The following is a 15,143-nucleotide window of genomic DNA, read 5'->3' on the forward strand; positions in this document are numbered from 1 at the left end:
AAATAAGGTATACTAGTCTAATTAATTTAGTATCTTCTGATTTGATTTAACCTGAATCCTGGAGAATGGAAACAAAGCATAGATGCAGTCAGGATACTCCTTTCCTGTAAGTAAGGCTCACATGGTGCCAAGGCCTGACCTTGAACTCAGGTGCTTGGGAGTATGTGGCCATTGGAATGACTGGTTGTAGACTTGCTGCCTGCCAGTTCCCTCTGCAAGGTTTAGTGGAGAGGAAATGCTGACAGAGGTTTTGCATTTTACAGTTTAGGTGTGTGTGGCTTTTAGACTACAGCAAGCCCACCAAGGAAATCTTGGAACCAATTCACTCAGACCCCATTTTTACTATCATGAATGTTGCCAATCACAGAGGAAGAGCCATCAAGAGTAGATTAAAAAGAGGATGGTTACTGTACATCCTTATGGTTCTCAGTAACTTTCACTTTCAATCTTTTAGAGTCATGAGAGTGCCTGAATCATGGCTGGTATTTTGCAAGTGCTGCTTTAACACACATGTGACCCTGCAAAGAAACTTGGATGTTTCTTTAAGGAAGCATTCATTCACTTACACACACGCTGCTCCAATAAGTGTTTTGTCCCTACATCCTACAAAATGTGATCTTCCTATGGCTTTAGGGAAAACTCATTATCATTCCTTGAGATTACAGCAATAAGGGAGTCCATTCATATTCTCAGGAAGAATTACTGGACATACCACCTTTCACTGGTGCCGAAAAGCAATTTAAAAGGAAAATAAAGCTACTCCGCATTGCTAAATAGTGCAATATCTGCTCTTCTATCTAAAGGCTAACTCATGCAATCACATGACTACTACACATAACCTTCAGCTGCCTTGACAAAAGTAGTCTTTCATAAGCATTGTTAAAGATAAAAGGCTGAAAAATCTGACACCCCCCCACCCCATGGCACAAAGAGAAGAACTCTAAGTTATTGTGTATTTTAATTAAATCTTGTGACTTTGAGTGATCTTTGAATGGATGGCTTAGGCAATGTCCCATCTCCTAACCACTCCTTAAACTCTGCTGATAATCACAGTCCCCAAGTACAAATACTACAGGCGATCTCATTTTAAGAGAATTGTGTGGAAAATATTGTACCTTCTAGCATGTTTGTATTGAACCTGGTAGGAGGCCTCATTTGCAATTGCACAGTGCAGAATTGTAATTGCCATATGTAATTGCCATAAAAACCACAGACACTGCATCAAGTATTTTCTTTGCATCTCATTGTTTTTATTTTACTTTATGGGAAAATGCTGTGTCTAGAACTGAAAAACTACTGCAATGGATGGCCTGCTGCTCAGATAATGAAGGCTGAAGTCTAGAGACTTTGGATTTCTACAATCAGCTCTGCAAGATTTGAAAATTATGAAATCAGAAGCAGCAAAACCATATTCCTTACTAATGATTACTATTAATACCTAGTGTATTGTATAGCTCAAAGGACACTGGATCCAGACCCCTATAATATTACACATTGCATAAATGCAGAACAGGAGACTTGGCTCAGTCCCCAGGGTCTTACTGCTAAATGACTCAAACAGTAATTTTTGGATACTTGGCTGGCAACACATTCTGCCAGTTTTCAGAAGTCCCAACGGGAAGTAGCTCTCAGCAGTAAGAACCAGGGCTGCAGGTCCTCAGTATCTTTCTATTTGACTTAAGAAGGGAACACATTCTAAGATCCCATGGCCAGTGTTTTTGGTTAGCAAAAATTTTTTAAGACGTGGTCAGACAACATGAACTCAAGTTGTTTTAACAGAGCCTAGGAAATGTCCCAGACATTGAAGCTTACAGCATTAGCAAACATCCTAAAAATGTTGGTAGTTATCCTTATACTCATCAGAATGCAATGTGAAGCAGAACTCACCTACATTCTGCAAAGAGTTCATTAATCACTGCTCAGTCTTTATAGTTAATATGATTGGATCAACATACTTCAAGAACACTAATAAAAAAATATGAATGGCCAATTTCTCCTCAGCTAAAGCACCCCATATACTATCCAGGTAGTTAATGTTATTAATGAAACAACAGCAAACATGAAAAACACAGCAAACATACCAGAAAAGCAGTGTGAGCTCCAAACTGCTGCTGTTTATATTCATGCTAGCACTAAGCAGTGCAACCATATGCTAAAAGCTGAGGGTGAAGGCTTTTTACTACACCTGCACAACAAAATATAAGAAGCAGAGAGTATCATGACAAGTCACTTTTTAATGGGAAAATAGGTGATTACCACAATTTCTCAAGGGCTATAATGTACATCAACAAACCTTGCAAAAAATGTTTGGGCTCCACTCTCTCTGGATCCTGCTATGCTAAGTCTGAAACCTACTGAAACCTTTGGATTCAGTTGTTGAATTTGTGTATTTTTCCTTTTTCTTTCTTTCATTTAGGAATCCAAGCCTATCTGAGGTTGTGTTCCAGTTAATTTTGTTTCATTTTTTGTCTGCACCCAGAAAAGAGGCCAGCATTTCTTGTTCAAATGCTGGGTATTCTGCCTCTGATTACCATTAAGCTAATTATTCAGTAGGTTTAGCCTCAGATATCCCATGCACTCAACTATTTATGCATTTTAGTCCCTCTCATTACAATGCCAATACAATGTAACACGTTTGCAGCACAGGCACATGAAATGGTTCTTTGTGCAGGCCATGCTCCTTCACAGCAAACATGGCAGCTGAAGAACTGGGGTTTATTTGATGACTTGCCAGAGAGCCTTTGAAAGGTATCTTTTTCAGTAGATGTATATGACTTGCTTCATATAGTCTGAGTTAAGCATTCAAGGTTTTGAAAACAGAGGTCACAGAGCAAAATAACTGCTGTGTGAAATTAGCTGAATATGCTGTCACTTGGCCCCACACATTTTTTACAACAACAAACCAGATACCTCAGTTTGCTTCTCCCTCAATGCTACTGCCTTGCCCCTTCTCCTAACACTAACACTATCCTATGGTATTGTTTAAACAAAAAGTTAAGTTGATCTTCAAAAGGAAAAAAAAGTCATTACGTATATGGCTAACAAGAAAAATATATCTTATGGTTTCCTTTGATGAAATTAACTAGTGATTTATAATATAAAAGGAAGAGAAACTTATATTTCGAAAGCAGTGCTGCTATTTTTTGAGCATCTTTCATGTTGCCAGCAACATTTTCTTGAATATATGCCTGTCTTCCTCTGAAAAATGTGTGGTGGTTTTGACAAGCTTTGTACCTACAAAGCTTTCCAGAACCTATATCTATCTACCTTTTTCACAAGAGAGGCAGAGTGTGCATTGCTCCTCCATGTATTTGATCTGTCTCCTTCTCTATAGCTTCAGCATTCTTTTAAAACCTTTCATCTGAACAGAGCTGTAAAAAAAAAAAAAAAATAGCAAGGTATATGCTCATAGTTATGTTCAGCAAAACTTGAGCATCAAGTGTAAAATATGTCCTATATGTCATTTATGGTTGCAATTATATATGTGATACAGGATGTGGCTTCTAATGTATCTGGTGCAAATTCCATACCTTATATAGGTCTTCTTTGTAAGGTAAGACATGTAGCTGCAGGTGAATCCTAGCTTCAGACATAAATATCCCTCAGACCAAGAAAAAGCAAGAAAGCATGAAAGCAACACTGAGGTCAACCTTCTTCCTCTCCACCCTTTCCTGCCACCACAAAAAAAGTGCAGCTGTCTGATATGAAAGACTAAAGTGTTTTTCAGCCACTCTATTTTTGACAGAAAATAAGTGATTTTGTGACATTCATGCCTGAGTTAGTATATTTCTGTAGTGGGAGGCACCAGCAAAGTACAGCACCATCCATGAAAGCTTCTTAGCATTGGTGCTAAACAGTGTGGCAATAGAATACTGGTACCAGCTTAATTTAACTACATCACATTTTGTTTACTTCATCATAACATCAATGGACCTGAATGGGGTAGGCACTGTGAAAAATCTGGAGATTGAAGCTCATATTCTTCTTATTTGAAAATAATAGCCAATAAAATGTTATCCATACACCCTTGGTATTCTGTAAGATGTGAATTTTGGGTAAGGTACAGCTGGAATTTCTAAATTAGCTTCTAGCTGATCTTAAGGACAGTTTGTCAGTAAAGCCAGAGGAAGAGAATACAAATAGAGTAGTAAAACACAAATGTATTACTTTAGAAATCATTGGCCATTTGTCTCTTGCAGAAACAACTGGAGAATTGCCTAGAAGGGATGAGAATGTCAGACTCTTTTCTGCTGACCCCAGAAAGCAGCCATGTTGGACAGAGAGAATCACAAAACCATAGAATGGTCTAGGTTGGAAGGGACCTTAAAGGTCATCTACTTCTGAAATCCCTGCTACGGGCTGGGACACTTAAACTAGACCAGGTTGTCCAAAGCCAGGAATGAGGCATCCACGTCTTCTCTGGGCAACTCGTTCCACTATCTGAAAGAAGGAGAATGTGTCAAAATCAACATGTCTGGTGTAAGCTGAAAATTTTCTAGTATAAACTAAATAAATAAAGAGTTCATAATTTTTCCTTTTCCATAGTGGGAAGCTTATACCCATGCCAGTACCCTAGTATAACAACTTTATCAAAAATGGCCAAAAGCTCACTCTCTAACTTAGAGACAAATGGGAATTCACCTTGACAAATAAAGCAACTATTGAGTTCCATGTAATTCATGCCTCAAAAGAGGCATGATATATATTCAAGACCTTACAGTTCTACAACTTCCTCTTATTGGAATTCCTTGTGTAGTCGAGTATTTAGTTTACAAAAGTATAAACACCTTCTTACGGTAAATTTAACAAAACAATCAATCTTTGAATTCTGGTCTTGGTTGTATCAGAGTGAACCTGAAACAACCCTGCTGTATTCTGCAAGTTCCTTCCAACCAACAGAAAAAATAGAAGTCAGGCTCTGGAACTCAGGACCCAGCCTGAGGTGGAAGTGAGACAGATAAGTACTTTTAGCGCAAAAGAGCAGCTCAATATGCTGACAAGTCAATCACCTTCACTTACTTCCTTGAACTGTCATCAGGCACCAAACAGTTCTTATTTTAGTACTGAAATGGACTGCTGTAAGACACTTAGGAGAAATTGCCCTTTTAATTTGTTTTATTTTGAAAGTTATGGCCCATATTGACAGACCATTTTGTTCCTGCAGGAGCATAGAGTTGGGGCATTGATTTTATTGTGAATCTTTTATTTTCTCTTTCTGGCAAATGTTGGGAAGGATGGATAAATATAATTATTCATAAATAATATAGCCAGGATGAGAACAGTCCTCTCTGCTAGCCGGACAATGCCTTTGCCTACGGATGGGTCCGGGGTCAAGTGGACTGTTCCATCTCACCCCCTGAAATGTATAGTTCACCCCGCACCTGTATCCCTCCCCTAAAACATCAGTGTCTGTAACCCCATTGGCATAAGCCTTGTTCCAGCCCACCTTGAAGCCCCCTTGCGGTGGTTTGTCTTTTCTTTAATTTGATATTTGTTCAATATCTGTTCACCCCCCCATCCCTAATCTCCTCCTCTCCCCAGTTGTTAATCTTCCCTAGCTCTTCCCTAACCCCCTCATCTCCAAGTTGTCAATCCTCCCTTTCCCTGCCCCTTTCCCTGGAACCTTCCCTGTCATTCCTCCTAGCCCCCTTCCCTGCTTCCAGAGCATTCCCTGTCTATTTAGTGAGGCTTGACACCCTATTGCTTACTTTGTGTTATTCCACTCTCCTGCTTCCCCTGATAGGTTTGTGATATGTTAGTTCTGCCCTAAACTCCTCCCCTGCTATTCCCTTATTGGTTACTGTTCCTACACCCGTCTTCCTGAGTTCTTGTATAAAACCTTTGCCCTCTCTCCCAAAGGGGTCTTGGGGCTCACTGAATAAAACCATCCTGTTCAACCCCAAGTCCTGTGTCGCCTCCGTCTGTTCCCACACCACCAACTGGGACAGTAGAGCACCCTGGGGGGAGCGGCCGCCCGTTCTCTTCCCTCGCTGCTTAGCTTGCTTCCACTCAGGGTATCGCGGTGAGAGGAGCATACAGCGATACAACACCCCCTGATAAGGGGTCTCCGAGGGGCCGGACACCCTCTTGGAACTTCCCCTCTCCTAGAGCTTCCTTTTGTCTCTCCCCTCCCCATCCTCTCAAGCCTCGCCAGGTGCTGCGTCTGGCAGCTCGAGGCAGGACCTTTCTGCATCCCCAATAAACCTTATACCCCAAGAGCAACCTTCAGAGATCTGTCATCTCCATTCACCTAAACGGTCCTGGAGCCGGCAGCGCTCCCTACAGGCAAGCATCCTAGATTTTTTTAATTTAATTTTCCTGCCAAAAGCACTGGAAACATTTGAGGGGATCCTCATGGGATTAAGAACAAACTGTGGATTACATTCCTGGCATTGGACTACATTGGAAGCCATAATTTTTCTTGCTATCCCTGAATATTTTGAGCTAACTAAATAAGAACACAGCAGATTTAAGAGTAATTTGATGTTATTTTTTTATTTCTTCTCAAACCATCCCAGGATCTAATGCATTTCTACTCTTAGTCTAGGGAGTGTGTTTAGGTCCAGCAGATGTGCTTATGTTGATTAACCTTGCATATTAACAAAGTGAGAGCAGGTTGTGGTGTGGCTGAGGACATGACTTTCACCTTTTTTTCTGCACACTAGAAAATGTGTGCTCAGCCTTGAATCCTGCATCCTGCTTCCCAGATGTTGGGGGTCAGTGACTTAAAAGAGAGACACAGTGTATCAGACCAAACCTATAAAAAGCCAGTCTCCTTCCTCTGACAGTGGCCAGTAATGGGTATTTTGGGAAAGAATACAAAAAATGGGGCAAGATTTACTCTTCTTCTAATACATCATAGTGAGATCTGCTAATTGGCTGCTCAGGGACAGACAGAGCCAGAAGCTCATTTTACGTCTGTGGATTTAAAAGCTTTTCTACAATTTTCTTAGTTCCTTTTCTAAGCTCATTTACACCCCTGGTCTCTGTAACACCCCGTGCCTCTCAGTCTCAGTTTATTTCAACTGTGCTGTGTAAAAAAACTGGCCTTTGCTTTCTTTAAGCCTTTAAGCCTTTAAGGCTTCCTTTAAGCCTGCTCCTGGTAGACACTCTGACTTGTTCCTTGATAGAATAATCCCCCCACTAATCACCCACAAGACCATATGCTGAATACCAGGTCAGCAGTAGTGGAACCACAACCACCAGTGTGTGTCCCACAATCCTCTGTGCGGCAGTGGCTTGATTTACAAGTACAAAAGAAGATACAGAGACAAAACAAAGAACATAAAGATAAAATATATGTTTTATCTTTTGTCATCACCGTACTGACAATACGGAGAAAACTTTCAGAAAAAGAATTGCATCGAAACTCAACAGTTTCTGAACTCACGAAATAACAACCAAACACTTCAGGGATCCAGTAGGTCTCCCTTGCAGAATAAGCCCAGGGTTTTGTACTTTAAATGAAGAAACTTCCCAGACTAAGGGTCGACAGCTGTTAGAGCTCACTTTCCAGTACTTCCAGAAGGGCTGGAAAACATGCTAGTGGGAAAACAGCTTTCATGATCCAAAGATTTCAGCATTAAACAAGTCAATCAAATATATAAAAATGTTCAATGCAAGCTGTAACCTGCTACCTGAGTTGATGGAGAACTTGTCAAAAATTACACAAAAAATTATACAGCAAACATTAAGACATACAGAATGATTAAGGAATTCGTCTTTTACAAGTGTAAGTGAAATATCTAAGCCTCAGATAACATTGCCTTCAAATTAGCAAGAAATCAGTCAGTTTAAAAATTACAAGATTTAAAGAACCTTGCCTATTTTCTATATTGTAAGATTATTCTTCAGTAAAGGTGTCTGCTCTCTAAAATGCTCATGGTTTCATGAAGCCCTCAAAGTCATCCAGTAGATACTATCACTATAGTCCTGTGAGAAAACTTCCATGGAAATATAACAGGAATGAATCAATATGTTTAAGAACAGTATCTTCCACAATTCCGCAGTCTAATAGAGAGTACTGTATATAGTTTGAATTACCTAGAGAAATGCTACAATGCTATTAAAATTAACTCACTTTTCTGTTACATTGGACAAAATAATGCTCCACGAGAGGTTAATATTTGATGTCCAGTGTCTCTTCTTATAGCTAAATATAACAAAAGAGGCACCATGCTTGTGTGACAGGTCATATCTGACATTAGTGGAGAATGAGGAAGTCCAGAAGAGAGAAGAGGTTTAAAACTTGTGGGAGAGAAAAAGCTGCAGGAGTGCTATACACAAATGAGTAGAAAATAGCTCTCTCATGAAAAGTAGTCTCAGTACAGCAACTGTAAAGACTTCTATTAGCAGCAGACATGGGACCCACGGGGAAAACCAGTGATGAACATGTGACAGGGGTTTTCAAGGGAGTTTTAAGGAACAGGAGAAGGAAGGTCTTGGGACAGGGCTATGGGGTTTATTACACTGAAGAAAAATTAAATAGAAGAGGTCCCAGAAGGGGAAGATAATGCAGTGCTAAGATCCAGTATTGTCTAAGACACTCCATTTCATTTAAAAGCTGAAAAGAAAATGAAATCCCACAAAACTCATGACAAGGCAGGCCCTGGCAAGAAGGCCAACTTTTATAAACAGACAAAAAAAGGAAGTCTAATGATGAGATGGTGCAGCTGCCCTACAACATCCTACACCTTATCAGCATTTTTTAAATCTCTGGTAGGGAGTTGTACAGAATAAGTTTTGACAGGCTTTAGCATCAGTTAGAATTTGACTCTGTTGTTTTCAATACACTGACTCAAATCCATTAAAGTCCTTGCAACCCACACTTACCCAAGAGGACTCCCTGGCAGGAGTTCAGCCTGCTTTGGAAAACTAAATTTTAAAAACCATTAGAGTGTCCAAGCAAACTATCCCAACCTTTCCCCAGAAGATTCTGCTTTCTGCCTCTACTTCTGCTCTCCTCAAAGTACTCCTATCTTGTAGGGTAGGAGGCTTGCTCCACTTCTCTACTCCAGCCCAGTTTCCGTATTCCTGCCTAGATTTGTCTCTAAAGTCCTCAGGCTCATCTCTGGCATGATATTTCCGCTTTGGTGACATTTAACCATTCACAGACCTAAACCAATGTGAGGTGAAAGATTAAGAAATTCAGGCAACAAAGGAAGTGATAGCTGTGAGTCAAAAGGTGGTGATTCACTTTAGGCAAGACTGAAATCTGAGTGCTGCCAAGACTTTTACTAACTGGCCTTTTAAAGTGTTTCTTTTCAAAGCAGACACAAGAACAGGGAGTAACAAAAAACTACTGTTCTTTGTATTTTAGAGTTTTGAGAGAAGAAAAGTGCTGAAGGCAGTGAGTTCATTTAGGAATCCACTAGCCTGCTGATGAAGTTTCAGGTTGAGAAACACATGCATTTTTATGGGTAAGCAATGTGTTCCTGACACATCTCTTGCATGTGGATGGGGACAATGGTCACCATGCAAGGTCTTAAAGAGTTATGATTCTCCACTCTGGTACAGAGACAGGTCTGATAGCATGGATATGAAAACCTCTTCACTGTCTCCGCAGATATTCAAGAATAAGGAGCCATCAATTATGCTAAGAGAAGCTAAATTCTAGGCAATCCCTACAGACCACAATGCTGCTTGCCTGAGGACTTTTTAGCTGCAGAAAATTCTCAAGAGAGACTGAACAAGCATTTAGAAGAGAGACCTGTTGACAGTCACTAACTAGATCAATCACACCAGGTTTAGGAAATCCCTAAAGTGAAAACACACATAGTCTGGGAACGTATCTGGCTGAAGTATTGTGCCTTATTGCTATTATTCTACTTCCTGGCATCTTCCTTTCAGATTTGGCTTGCTTTCAGTCAGGTCAGATATTAGATCTGGTAACTGAACCTTGGCAAAACCTGTAGTTACTACTTCTATGAACTAACAGCATGAAGAAAGAGTCACCTCTTACTTGACAGCAAATAATGGACTAAGCAGATTTTATCATTAGTTTTCTGGAGGTGATGCCAGAAAAACAGTTTGTCTTCTTTTTCATAGAATTCCTGACCTTATCCCTGCAGTACAATGTAAGGGTCAGATAAAGATGGTGCATTAAGCCTATAGTTCTACCAGATGGTGAATGAGTCCCACTGCACCAGGTCAAAAATGTTTGAGCCAGGGATCATCATGAATCCCAAACTGCCAGCTTTAAAATAACCACAAAATCCCTCTTGTGTGCTGTCCACAATTCTTAATATTGGTCACTTTCCTTGTCAGCAAGGGTGAGCATAGCACCTTTTCCCATGGGAATTGCTTTTCTGTCCTAAAACCCCTGCTGACTCTCAACATATGCATCACACCCTTCCCTGCCTCTAGTCTTCCTGATAATCCTGAGCTGCCCAGACAGTAAAGAAGTTTCAATTATACTACCACAATATATGTCTGTTACTCGAAACTAGCTGCAGACACAAAACTCTCAAGACCTGTGAGCTAATTCAGCCAGTCCTTTACCTTAACCATAAAAAAATGTACCTATTATTCCAGGAAAGACAGAAAGTTATGTATTCTGGCTTCTAGATGGACTTTCATAACAGTAAACATTACATTTAGTGTGTATAAATAGCTACCAAAAAAAAAATTGTGACACTAGGGCAGGGGAGTAACAAAAAAAGAATTCTCACCAACAGATCACTTCTGTTCATTGTTTCCCTTTCCTTGGAAACCTGTGAGAGAGGTCATGCTTTGGCTTTTCCTGGATGAAGTCACACATGCAATAGCTGAGGCTGGGGAAAATTCCTAATGTTTTATGAAGATGGTGCTATGTGACAGCAAATCTGAAGGCAGAGCTCAAGGGCGGGCACAGAGGAAGTGGGAAAACAATGAATCTCATCACAGGGAAGATGTAGTACCTGACCTGGAGAGGCTACACACAAGCACATTTTGAGGCCTAGTGCACTATTGCACTAGAGGTTAGTGCAAACCTCTATATTTCACATTTTCATTTCTCTTTTATCAACTATACAAAGGTGATCAATCAATAGTGGAAGAAAGGGTTTCCTAAGGCACTGCATAACTACTCTTACCTTCCAGGAGGTAGCCTGAAAGAATTCCAGCAACTTCTTGTTCTGTAGTTATCCTTTCCTTCCTTCATACATCTGGGAGAATCAATCCTGCATTTTAAAAAAGCAAATTAAAAAAATGAGGATTCCTATGAATGTGCCATCCAGACAAATTACTGAGATGACAGGTGGAAAGACAGGTTTTCATCTCTCTCCTACAACCTTCACAACACCTATTGTTTCAGCTCAGTCACCAAAGCTTTCACTTCTCTCTCACTGAGAGAGTTAAACTGAGATAATAACTTAATTCAACTTGTAGTGTCATGCAAAACCTTTGAGATGACCTCTGTTAAACAAGAGCACTTGTCTAACTGCAAGCCCTCAAAATCTTTTTGAAGTCACAATCAATACTTTATGTGATAAACTGGATGAAAATGGCTCTTTCGATTTCAGAAGAGAAATGTCAATCGATGGGGAATTTTTCTGTTCTCAGTGCATCTTTTTCTTCCTATTTGCTGATAAGCAACTGCATTAATTTAGTAATCAAAAGTGTCCAACAGCCTCAGTGAAAGCACGTACATGTCTCAGTCTCAATGAGACCTGGTCATGATTTGCTACCTTAGAACACACAGTGTCTCTTGTTCTTTCGTTAATATAATTTTTGTCCATAAATTCTCCGTAGAAAGAAAAATAAAACAAAGGTAGATGACACCTAAATACAAACAGTAGCAGAGAAGCTTCAGAATTCTTTTCAAAGTATAGGGAAAGACAATAACAACACAAAATTAAAAGCATACTTATTTTATAAGAGGTCACCTTACATAATACTGTAAATAGGAGTCCAGTTCTTGAAATCTATTTGAAATCACTGTAGCCCTACACCTTCTCTAGATTCACATTAACTTGCACCAGTAGACTGATTACAAAGCAAATCTACATGGCTTTGCTGTCACTGAAAACAAAACCTATTGCAAGACCCTTACAGCAAAACACATACAGGTATGAAAATGGACAACACACTAAGAGACAAAGTATTCAAAGTCATTTCACTATGCATATTTTCAGTCAAACTTTTAAAACTGACATGGGGATTTTAAGGGAGGCCAAAACCTTGGAATTTCATGTAGCTCTCTAAAAAAAAAGCAAAAGGTACATTTCCTCAGATTTAATTCTTGTTCCGGTAAATGCAAGACCAATTCCAGGTTTTTGTCTTGGCCCTAAGCTAAACTCCAAGTGCCTTTTTCCTCTTCCCTTCATATTTCCACAGAAAGGTCTACCCTACACACCACCACTATGCACTGCAAAAGCAGGTCAAAATGTGAACTGTTGTTTTCTTACCTCATATCACTGCTGAGCATCTCAGTCACATCAGTACTTGGCTTACATTTCAGCCTTAACATGCTGCCAGAGAGGATGTCCTTGCAAAATGCTAACATGACAGGATTCAGCACAGAAACAGTGTGAGTGTTTTACACTCTGTCACTCCTCACCACCATCAGAGAGTGAAAGTCTAACTAGGCTTCTGCATCCAGCCTGAGCAATCCCAGTGTGTAAAGCAGTCATGCTTTTAAACTTCAGCAGCAAGAGCAAGACACTGACCTGGCAATGTGGTTGCAGCAAAGGAAATTCTCACCATGATTCTTCCTGGTGGGGCTGGTGGAGTGTTGAGGCAGGAGCCCAGGCAAAATGAGGAAAGAGGTTTTTCTAACTGCAGCTGGACAAGGAAGGCCTTGCACAACCTCATCCAGCCTGGGAATGGTGAACCCCTGGGGCTGGACTAGAGACCTCCAGAGGTCCCATCCAGCTGAATTACCAGATGTTATTAATTAAAGATTGCATTCAACCTAGTACAGAAAAAAACCCACCAATATATTAAATCAGCAGGAATGTGTTTTACATGTCTTGGCCCCGACATTTATTTGTTTTTAATAGTGTTTAAAAAAAAAAAAAAAACACTGAAAGAGCAGAGCTTTACTACAGTAAAGAGCTTGGAAGGGCACTACCATCTGAGGGATTTTGGCTGCTCTAAGCAGCTCTTTCCACAGTTCTTTATCCAGGGCTAGCAGTGAAAACTCAGTTTCTTCTTGAATTGTATCTACTGAGTATATCTAAACATCTTTATGATAAACAGTATGCATTATGCACTTCCAAACTTTTTACAAGCCACAGAACTCCCTTAATACTTCACTCCTACCTCCACCGGGTCGGGTTTCCTTGCTCATCAGATATCATATTCTCCAGCTGATGGCAAAAGAGAGGTGAGCTCAGAGAGACAAGCTGAGATCCGTTCCTCGTTACAGAGTTTCAGCAGTTTCACAGCATCCTCTGCTGCCAAAAAGCAGAACCAGATCAGAATTGAGAAGATGGACTATGCCTTCAAGCAAATGTTATCACTTTATACAGACAGACACTCCCACATAAATACTCTGCAGTGAAAAGAGGCAGATAATGAAGCCCAGATGCATAATAGGGATTAATCTCCACACTTGAAACTGATCTATGCTCTGGCACTACAGGTACAAATCAGTTCAGAAATACCAGATTACTATTTCCAATGAACAGTCCCATACTAAATTGCAATCTTTGCAGGGCTGAGGTGTTTTTGTGCTATGCAGTACTTTTCAACACCTGGCTCTACACAGACCTTCTCTTTGTTATTCTGAGCTCTTATTTTCACAGAATCACAGGCTGGGTAGGTTGGAAGGGACCACAATGGGTCATCTGGTCCAACCTCCCTGCTCAAGAAGGGCGATTCCAGAGCACATGGCATAGGATGCGTCCAGATGGTTCTCCAGGGAGGGAGACTGCACATTCTCTCTGGCATCCTGTTACCATGCTTGGTCACATTAAAGAAGTTCTTCCTCCTTTTTAGGTAAAATTTCTTGTTCATCAGTTTCTACTCAATGCCTTCTTGTTCCATTACTTGGCACCACCGAGCAGAGCCTGACACCCTCCCTTCAGTTATTCATAGACACTGATGAAGTCTCTTCTCTGTCATCTCTTCTCAAGGCTGAACAGACCCAGCTCCCTCAGCCTTTCCTCATAAGAGAGGTACTCCAGACTCTTAACCACTTTTGTCACCTGTTGTTTCTCTAGCGGGTGTCAGGGTAGTTAAAGTCCCCCACCAGAACCAGGGCCTGTGACTGTGAGGCTGCTTCAAGCTGCCTGGAGAAGACCTCATGCACTTTCTCTTGCTCAGGTGGGCTGTAGCAAACACCCACAACAGTGTTACCCCTATTAGTCTGCTCTTTTTTCCTAACCTGTGAGATCTTGACTTGCTTGTTGTCCACCCAAAGGCAGAGCTCCATACATTCCAAGTGCTCTCTCACAAAGAGAGAAACCACCACTGCACCTTTCTGGTCTGCTTCTCCTAAACAGAATGTAGCCCTTCATGCAATCATGCAAGCTATCCCACCATAGGGATAGCTGTAATTGCAAAGAGATCAAAGCCCTTTCACTACATGTCTCTAGTTCCACCACTATATTAGGGAAGAAAATGGGCTTCAACCTTATAAAGAACAAAGGATGTATAAGCACGTGCCCTCCAAGATCCACGGGAAATAATACTATTGCACTAAACTGGTGGTTCCACAAACTATTTGGGTTCTAAAAACTCATTACTAGAGTAGAAAAACAGAAATGCCATACACAGAAGAGCAATTCCACATGGTTCACAGGGACAGCTCAGTAAAATACAACTTTACCCCTATTCCAGCAATGCCTGGCCCTACACAAGCCATTACTCACAAAATGATTCTGCAATCCCATTTAGTTGCATCAACAATATCAAGTTATTTGTAAACAGTATGCAGATGCTTTTTACAAGGTTTAAGGACTGCACAGCCCCCTCTCCCAAAGCTGCACCAGGCAAGGTGTGGCACCTGAGTGTTGCATCCATCTATGCCTCTCCCTGTCACAGCACCCTCACACAATGGGCAGCCCAGATCCAGATGGGACGATTATGTGAAGCTTGTACTCTTTCACAGCAGTCAGTGTGGATGGGCTTTCTTGTACAGACATGTACAAGCCAGCTGTGTGCCAATAGCATTCTGGCCTGTTTCAGAATTCGCATGACCAGCAGGGCTAGGGAAGTGC

The 15,143-nt window shown here is 40.8% G+C and overlaps 1 protein-coding gene across 1 annotated transcript in view; it reads right to left on the minus strand.

The window, feature by feature from the left end:
• ST3GAL6 (ST3 beta-galactoside alpha-2,3-sialyltransferase 6) overlaps positions 1–15,143 on the minus strand; it is a 100,990-nt gene that overhangs the window by 62,060 nt on the left and 23,787 nt on the right. The window contains exons 2-3 of the mRNA XM_085571794.1: positions 13,243–13,373; positions 11,073–11,159 (exon numbers count right to left, since the gene is read on the minus strand). The gene's annotated coding sequence lies outside the window, so the exon portion shown is untranslated. The remainder of the gene's footprint in view (positions 1–11,072; positions 11,160–13,242; positions 13,374–15,143) is intronic.

This window comes from Lonchura striata, chromosome 1 (genome assembly GCF_050655825.1).
Source record: "Lonchura striata isolate lonStrDom1 chromosome 1, ASM5065582v1, whole genome shotgun sequence".
NCBI classification, from domain to species: Eukaryota; Metazoa; Chordata; class Aves; order Passeriformes; family Estrildidae; genus Lonchura; species Lonchura striata.